This window comes from Geospiza fortis, unplaced genomic scaffold, assembly GCF_000277835.1.
Source record: "Geospiza fortis unplaced genomic scaffold, GeoFor_1.0 scaffold254, whole genome shotgun sequence".
NCBI lineage: Eukaryota > Metazoa > Chordata > Aves > Passeriformes > Thraupidae > Geospiza > Geospiza fortis.
The window spans coordinates 73,738-82,886 of record NW_005054441.1 but is presented as its reverse complement, the minus strand read 5'-3'; the positions used below and the strand labels follow the sequence as shown (position 1 = coordinate 82,886).

The 9,149-nt window shown below is 51.7% G+C and overlaps 1 protein-coding gene across 1 annotated transcript in view; it reads left to right on the top strand.

The window, feature by feature from the left end:
* DOT1L (DOT1 like histone lysine methyltransferase) overlaps window positions 1-6,898 on the top strand; it is a 73,346-nt gene extending 66,448 nt beyond the window's left edge. The window contains 1 exon segment of the mRNA XM_031062223.1: window positions 2,493-6,898. The gene's annotated coding sequence lies outside the window, so the exon portion shown is untranslated.
* Window positions 6,899-9,149: the final 2,251 nt, after the last annotated feature.

Sequence of the window (9,149 nt, the reverse complement as noted above, 5' to 3'; positions counted from 1 at the left end):
GATTGAAATCTCTAAAATGTGGGGATTGAAATCTCTAAAATGGGGATTGAAATCTCTAAAATGTGGAGATTGAAATCTCTAAAATGTGGGGATTGAAATCTCTAAAATGTGGGGATTGAAGTCTCTAAAATGGGGATTGAAATCTCTAAAATGTGGGGATTGAAGTCTCTAAAATGGGGATTGAAAACTCTAAAATGTGGAGATTGAAATCTCTAAAATGTGGGGATTGAAGTCTCTAAAATGTGGGGAGCAAATCAGCTGCTCGCAGAGGATGGGACGTGTTGGTGCTCTCTGTTCTGGGAGTCAGGATTTCTCGACAAGGAGTGCTCACAGGGGTAACTGCTCTGGCTCAGGGTTATGCTCAGGCTGAGGTCTCTTCATAGGAAGAGAAAATGTTCTTTCTGGAGGTAGTCACAGGAGGAAATGTCTATTTTCCATGTGGTTTTATACAGTTTTTGGAAGTGGGTGTTGCCCATCTGATCCCCCTCCACTCTTGCACAGCCTGTTTATCCCAAACCAGTCCTGTAGCACTGAGGTGCCCAAAGGTGCCTCTTTGTGACTCTGTGTGACAATGTGGTGGTCAGTAAAAACTGCCAGTCAACAACAGCTGCTCTGAATAATGATAAAGTTAAAAATCTCTAGGTTATAACCTTCAGCTTTGCTTGGAGAGCAAATTCCCTGTGCCTGCAGTGCAGTCAGTGTCCCCTGCATCACTGGAAACACAACCACAGGGAGCAGAGAAGGGCTGTGACTCCCCTGTCACTTCCCTGTGCTGGACTTGCTGCCAGGGCCAGCAGGAACAGCCCCAGCAGATGTTTTTATTTTTGCTCACAAGCCCTGGGAGCACAGGGAATGTGCAGGGGGAAGTGGGCTCCACTCTCCACAAAGGCTGGAGGAGATTCTGGAGGCTGTGTGCATTTCTCCTGCAGCAGGTATTTATTGAACTGTCTCTAGAATAAACTGTACCACCACAGAGCTGGGTCCTGTGGTTCATGCAAACCCTCTGTGGCAATCCTGCTGTACCAACTCGTGCTTGCCAAGTGCATCCAGTGTGTCCAGCCCCAGAGCTGGCTCCCTGCTTTCCTTGTAGGTCTGTGATGTTGTTGCTGTCCACTGGTACCAAAGCTACAAACGTGGTTGAACACACTTTGCTGCTTATAAAACTCGATTACAACACACCTGAGAGAGCCTCTGTGCATTGTGTGTAGTGTTTTCCTCATCAAATTCCTCCTCAGACACCACAAACCCCTGGTTAGGCTTTTGGGAGGCACGTAAGTATTGCCAGGTCCTTCCCTGCAGGAAAGGGAGGCTGAGGAAGGGATTTGTGTGCCAGCAGAGAGGTGGGCGTGGAAAAAACCCCAAACAGAGAGAGGATGGGGATGATGAGGAGGGTCAGTTTGGGGTCTGTGTGTGAGGACAGTGTGAGAGCCTCTGTTGGAATTACCTGGAACTGAGACCATGCTGGACTAGGATCCATCAGGTGTGACAGTCCCTGTCACTGAAAAACACTGAAAATAGAGGCAAAGCACAACAGGGACTGGTAGAAAAATAGCTGGGTGTCAAAGCTGGGTTGTGGAGCACAGGAGCAGAACTGATGGTACCAGAGGTGGTTGTGATCCCAAGCCCTGTGACTTGAAGCCAAGGTATTGGAGCAGTGCCCTTGATTTCAGTGAGAACAGAAATGGGTTCAGATGTGTTCAGTCCTTGGGGAAGCAGGGCTGGAACCAGGAATTGGGCACTGAAATAATCTGCTTTGCTTCTGTGCTGGGAGAGCTGGGGGTGCTCACCTGGACAAGAGAAGGCTCCAGGCAGAGCTCAGAGCCCCTTGCAGGGCCTGAAGGGGCTCCAGGAGAGCTGCAGAGGGACTGGGGACAAGGCCTGGAGGGACAGGAGCCAGGGAATGGCTCCCACTGCCAGAGGGCAGGGCTGGATGGGATCTTGGGCAGGAATTGTTCCCTGGCAGGGGGGGCAGGCCCTGGCACAGGGGGCCCAGAGCAGCTGGGGCTGCCCCTGGATCCCTGGCAGTGCCCAAGGCCAGGCTGGACAGGGCTGGGAGCAGCCTGGGACAGTGGGAGGGGTCCCTGCCATGGCAGGGGGGGCACTGGATGGGCTCTGAGGTCCCTTCCCACCCAAACCTTTCTATGATTCATAATGTCCTCTCCCACAATAATAACAAAACTCAAAGCAGATTAACTTTTACTATAAAAAGGTGAAATGCTGAGGGGGGAAATACTTCTTTACTCTTTTCCCCTCACTTGATTTCAGTCCCATAGGACAGAGTTCAACAACAGCCACAGCTTGAAAAGCTGCAGCATTTGGAGGGGCCACACGTCCCTTGGAACATCCATCCTTTCCTCTAATTGGGATTGGGTCAAGATTTGCTTCATCTGAGGAGGTCTTGGAGCAATGTAGGAATGATTGACACATCTAAGAACACAGCAGATTTTTGCCTTTTATTTAGATGAGTCTCTTCCTCTCCTCCTGTTGTGCAGGTAACTAGGATTTCTACCTCAACCCAATGTGACCTATGCAAGGACAACGTGGACCAACTTCACTCGGCTTCCACTGAAAGGTGCTCACCTGGCCTGTGCAGGGGTTTCTACTCTTACTACTGGACAAAATAAAAACCATAAAAAAAGACCTAAACAACAGAGCAAACATTTACTGTGAATCTGACTTAAAAAAAAAAAAGGAAAAAAAAGGAAAAAAGGCAAAAAAAAAAAATAAGGCAAAAGAAATGCTTAAAGCTCCAGTTTGTATTGTTGATAGTTTAGATAAAGTATTTATCTTTTTTTTTAAAGTGAAAACAATTTTGACTTATTTTATTCCACCTAGATTCATAAATACAACTTATTATTATTAAATTCTCTGAATACTAAAGGACTGGCACACCAGCAGAGATGTAAAAGAGCCTCCTCGGTGCTATTTTGTCCGTCAGAACTGTGCCTCTGGTTTGAATCCTTGGTGCTGATTTTGGGGGGTTGACCAATGCCAAACCCAGTTTTTAAAGGTCTGCAGATTATTTATTCCCCTGCCTGTGTTCCTGTCCCAAACTCCTCTTGGTTGGCAGCCAGGGCTGACAGAGGAGGGAATTCTCCCCCCGGGGTTTGGTTCAGACTGAGCCAGGCCCTTTTTACCTGGGTGGGTTTTAATTGAGTTTGTGACTAATGAGGGCTCTGTGCTCCCCTCTGGAGCAGCCTGGGCAGGCACAGCCCACGCAGGCACAGCTGGGACAGGAGAAATCCAAGTCCTGCCCCATCCAAACTCCTTCCCTGGGCCATTTGGTGGCGCTGGGGTCACTGTGAATTTTGGTAGCTGGTCTGGTAACGCTTCTTGGGGCTGGCCTTGGTGTTTGAGCAGGGTGTGTGCTGGCTGGTGCTGGTGCAGCCCTTTCCCAGCTTTGAGAGGGTTGAACCTTGTGTTTCTGTCCTGCTGCAGGCTGCAGAGTTTGCTCAGCTCGTTGTTCTTTCCTTCCAAGCACAACGCGTTTCCTTGGCAGGGGTTTGATACTTGACTCTGACCCGGCTTGGCCGTGTACATGGATTAACAAGGTGCATTTTGCTTTTGTGTTCCTTTGCTTTGGAGTAGGTTCTTGAATGGTAGTTCACAAAAACACCCTGACCTGACCCTGTCACTGTCCCCCTGCGTCGTGACTCGGTGCCGTGTGTGCAGGAAGGGCTGATTTTATAGAGCTGTGATGAAAACTTCCGAGTTTCCTATGCTTGGTTTCCTTTGGTTTTAGTTTGTACAATGCACAATGAACTTGTAAAAAACTTATTTATCCAAGTGCACAAAGTGAGGAGGAGAAGGAGGATCCATTTAAGTAGAAATCAGGCTGGTCTGGTTCAGGCCGGGCCAAGCACCAATTAAAAATATTACAGTAGAAAGGGGATTGCAACAGCAAAATGACTGGAAAAAAATCACATTCAGGCTTTGGAAAACACCTCCCTGGTGCTCAGAGGGGCAGCACTGTCTTTGGAGCCCCTCTAGTGCTCCCTGCTGAGTCTCTCACTGCAGTCAGGAGCCCCTTGGAGCCCCCAGGGTCACAGAGCTGCTCTGGATTTGGGGTCAGAGAGGTTCCTGTGCCCTCCTGGGCTCTGCATTTGGGGGCAGTGGGATCCCTGTGCCCTCCTGGGCTCTCCTGCTGCCTGGGCCCAGCAGGGTTGGGAGTGTTGGAGGGCTCAGGGGCTGCAGCAGCTCCTCCCTCTGCAGGTTCAGTTCTGAGCCTCATCCTGGGCAGTCTTGGGGAGGTTTAGGACCAGGTGCAGTTGTCCTGTGGATTCCTGGCTGTGTCTTCCATGGCAGCCTCTGTGCAGCCTCTGGGGTCTGGCTTTGCCTCCCTGTCCTCTGGGAAGGGACTGGAAGCCCTGGGAGTTGGGGGCATTTTGGAATTTCTGCTTTGTGTGGGACAGGGTGTGTCCTGCTGAGGGTCTGGCAGCACAAGGAGAACCTGGAGAAGGGCAGGGATGCTCAGAGGGTGAGAGGAACATCCAGTAGCTTCTCGTAGGAGCCAAACACAGTGTATGTCCTGGAATCCAGGAGCACAGTAACCCAGATGTTTTGCAGCTGGGAGTTGGGCAGCTCCAGCTTCTGCCCCAGCACACAGCAGAGTGCTGGGGCCTCTGGAGACTGTAAATGAGTGATTGCTGGAGGGGCAGCAGCCTTAATTCATTTCCTAATCACCTCTCCCCCATTGTTGAAATCTCTGGTGAAAGAGAGAGAGGAGGAAATTCAAGTAGAAGCTTTTAACCCCCCTGCTTTGATCAGATCCTTTCCTGCAGAGGGAGCAGGATTTGGTGCCCCTTGGAGCTCTTGTGCCTCCCTTCACCTCCAACCACAGAGATCCAGGAAGAAAACTCAGCTGCCATCCCTGTCCTGGCTTGGGTGGTGCCCAGGGCACTCCCAGGATTCCTCCTGGAGAAGGAACCAATGCAGAGATCCCATGGAACACAGGCCTGGGTCACCTGTGTCACCTGTGTCACCTGTGTCACCCTCCCTGCTGGCACCTGGCACTCCCTGCGTGCTGAGGAGGGACAGATCCTTTGGGAATGATGTGCTCTGCATCATCACAGCTGTCAGGGTGGCCTGGCCACTGTCACCTCACAGCTGGACTCACTGATCTGGAAGATCTTTTCCAACCTGAACAATTCTGTGATTCCAGGACCCTTTGGAGCCTTGGGTGAGGAGTTTGTCCCCTGCTCTTTGCTGGGTGCTGTGGAAAAGCAAAGCCTGGCTGTGCCTCAGTGTCACCTGTGTCACTGCCCAGGGCAGGGCTGGCTCAGGAGCAGCCTCAGCAATGGCAGCACAGCCCCTGGAGCTCAGCATCACCTGTGATGAGCCTCTGCCACCCCCAGGAGTTTTGGCTCTGACTCTCCAGATGTCACCCAGGAAGGGAAGCAGACCCAGGAGTGAATCTTTGGGGTTCCTGGAAAGGATCCAGTCTGCCTGGGCCTCATCCTCCCCCTGCCTGTGCAGCACTGCCTGCTGCCACCCCAGTGCCCTCTGTGCCCCCCCTGCCACCCCAGTGCCCTCTGTGCCCCCCCTGCCACCCCACTCTGGGGGATCTGGAGCTGCTCCAGCCTTGCTGCTGTCCCCCCCCCAGCCCAAGCCCTGCACTGTGACTGTTCCTGGTTGTGCTTCCCAGGCTGTGCTTCCAGAGGGAAGCCAAGGGGGCAGTTTGGGGCTGGTGCCTCAGCTCTGGCTGAGCTGGGAGATGATTTTGCCAGGAGATTCCTGGTTTTGTCTTCCCTCTCCCTGACCCTTTTATTGCTTTGCCATGATCTGGGGCAAGCTCAGCTTAAAATCTTGGACTCACAGAACATCCTGAGTTGGAAGAGACCTGGAGGCTGATCAAGTCCAGCTCCTGAGCAGTCTCTTACTGCTCTGTCTGCACATTGGGAATGCTCTCACCTGGCTGGATCCATGTGGCCACAGCTGTGACCCCACTGCTGGAACACCGAGCCAGGAGCTGAAACCTGTTTGCAATAATTGAAGATCCTTTGGAGCAATCAAAGCCAAACAGTTCCAAAAAAGAGAATTTCTCCTGCTGGTGCTGGGTCCAGTCCTGAGGCTGTCACACCATTCCCCCTCCTCCAGGTCCCTGCTTCCAGCAAAGGACACGCCAGGAAGCAAAAATACATCTTGGAGCAAATCTGCTGCCAAAAAAATGGAACTTCCTGAGTGCTGTGCTGAGGAAAACCTGTCCCTGCTGCTGAATGTCAGCCTTGAGGAACAAGAATTCCGTGGGCTCTTCCTTTCTTGGGCATTTGCCACCTCTGGCTCGCCAGGCCCAGTCCCTTGGGACCCACAGTGCTGGGAGGGCTCCAAAGGCACTGCACCGAAATTTGGGATTTGCTGCAGATGAGGAATTCAGCAGCAGTTCTTCTTCCATCAGCCAGGGCTGTGGAGACACCCAGCAGCTGGATTGCTGAGGGAAAGCATTGCTGAGGATGTGGAGGCTGGATCTGAGCTGCTGCAGGGGACAAAGGGGTTTGGAAGTGTCCCTCCATCCCCTCCAGGCTGGGCACAAAGCTAAAGGAAGGTGTGGATCAGTCTGGACAACCAGGGAGCATCTTCACCTCCCTGCAGTTGTGGCTGCAGTGGGAGAGAGGAGGAGGGGAGCAGCTTTTGGGGAGTGCAGCACATCCTCACTGTCCTGGCATCTCCAGCTCCTTCTGATCACCAGGAATTTGTGTCTCCTTGACCACACAGACCCGAAATTCTTGTGCTTCCATCTCTTTACCTTCCTTGCTGTTGGCAGCACTTTATCTTCCAGTGCAGGCTCTGTGCTCCCTCTGCTCCTGCCTGGGGTTGGGCTCTGGGCTCAGCCTGGCACAAGAAGTGAGATTCCCCTCATTGCTGGGATCAAACTGAGCTTGGAGGGTCTGTCTGGGATCTCACCACAGTCCCTGAGGTCCTGCAGGCAGCAAGGTGACATCACTTGCTCATGAATGGGTTGGGCTCTGGGCTCAGCCTGGCATGGGGAGTGAGATTCCCCTCATTGCTGGGATCAAACTGAGCTTGGAGGGTCTGTCTGGGATCTCACCACAGTCCCTGAGGTCCTGCAGGCAGCAAGGTGACATCACTTGCTCATGAATGGATTTACTCATCTCTTCTTGAATCCAGAGATTCCAAACCCCCAGGACTTGACACTCCTTAGTGTGAAACTCGCCCAGCTCTGGGTCACACTCAGTTCAGCTGAGTCACTTTTTTTAGTCAAATTTAAATTTTATCCTTGAGGAGGTCACTTGAGCACTTGCAGCCTGGGAGTGGATCAGCTCTTCCATCCCACATGGAAACCTGTCCAGCTGCAGCATTGCTCCAGGGCTGTGTGGGGCTGTGTCCCTGCCCTCACCCTGGGGACAGATTTCCTTCTGAGACGTGTGCTGGGGTCACTTCAGCCTTCTTTGACTTCTTAAATAACCTTTATTGGTGCTTTCCAATCTTCCCAAACGGTTCTGATGCTGTACAGACACATCTGGGAGCAGAATGGTGAGAGCCAGACCTGCCTCACCTGCAGCTCCTGCACCTTCACCCAGCCCTGTGGGGTACCTCAGCTCGGGTGCTCCCCAGCACAGTGAATTCACTGCACAGTGAATTTACTGCCTGTGCTCATTGATTCCATCTCAGCCTGGGCTGCCCCTTCCAGGTCCTTTCCTGTGGCCGTGGGAACGCAGCCCTGGGTTTGGTTCTTGCTGGGGTTTGGTTCTTGCTGGGGTTTGGTTCTTGCTGGGGTTGTGTGTTCAGGAAGCAGCATCTGCCACCAGTGGATATTTTTCCACTTGGAAGAGAGTCCAGGTGACAGGGTGGTGACAGGGGGGTGGTGGCAGGGACAGTCCCAGTCCCAGCAGTGCAGAGCTGCTGGGGACACCCAGCCCTGGCTCAGGGAGGGGACAGGAGGGGACAGCCAGTGCTTCCAGCTCCTCTGAGTCCCTTCAGGGCCCACCTTGGCACTGGGGACCTGTGTCCCCCTGTGTCCCCCTGTGTCCCCCTGTGTCCCCTGTGCCCTGAGGATGCTCTGGCTCCCCTGCCCTGCTCCAGGTCCTGCTGATTGGGACTCCCAGTGCTGGGAGCTGCTCTCAGGCTGTTGATGGGGATTCCCCTCCCTGCTCAGCCCTCCCTGGGCCCTTCCTGAGCCCTGGGGCCACCTCAGAGCCTGGCCCAGGGTCACTGTCCCCAGGAGCTGCTCCTGGAGCTGCCATTCTCCTGTCCCTGGTGCTGAGGTGGCTTTGCTTGGTCACGTCCTGTGTGATCCCTTTGATTTTGGTGCTGGAATTCTCCCTCTGCTCCAAGCCCTGGAAACCTGAGGGGTCTCTGTGGGTTTTGTCCTGGAGAGCTCCACCCTGGAATGATCCCAGCTCCCAGGGTGGCTGTCGTGGAAAATTCTGCTTTTCTTGTTTTGCCTGAGCCAAAAGCACAGAGAGGATTGAGGACTGGGAGCAGGGGAGGGCCTTGGACAGGGCTGTGAACCCAAAATGCTTTTGGGGAGCAGAAACTTCACAGTGTTTTTGTGAACTATCTCTGCAGCACTGAGGAAAAATCACAGGAATTGGAGTTTTGGGAGTACAGATGTGCAGTCAGTTTATAAATATTTGAAGTCTTACTGGTTTTAAAGGGTTATTTTCTTTTTTTCTTTTTGCTCCATTTCCATTTTCTGCTCCATTTGCAGGTCAGGTTTTCACTAAAAGCTGTTTCAAAATGTTGTTGTGCCATATTTTATTTATCCTTATACATTATAAATATATAAATATATATTTAGACTGAATATTGCATTGAAAGATGCTGTTATTGGGAACTTCAGGGTTTAAACCCAAGACAAAAAAAATTGGGAAATAATTCTCCAGTGTTTTTACTGTTTGGGACCTTCTTCCTGAAGAGGGTCCTTGAGTTCTTTATGGTGTAAAAACAAAATCTCATCTGAAAATTCCAAGTTTGGCAGTGCTAACCCTGAAGTTCTCAGGTTTGTGATCCTTTGGTTTTCTCGAGGTACATCTGGTTGCTTTTCTGGTGCAGTCAAATAATTTTTTTAAAAGGTTTTGTCTCTGGAGTTATTGAGGAAAAGGTGGAATGGGTTGATCCATCCTGCTTGGCTTTTTAACCTTTTAATCTTTGAAGTGATCGATTTCCAATTAAAACCCAACTTTTTAGGT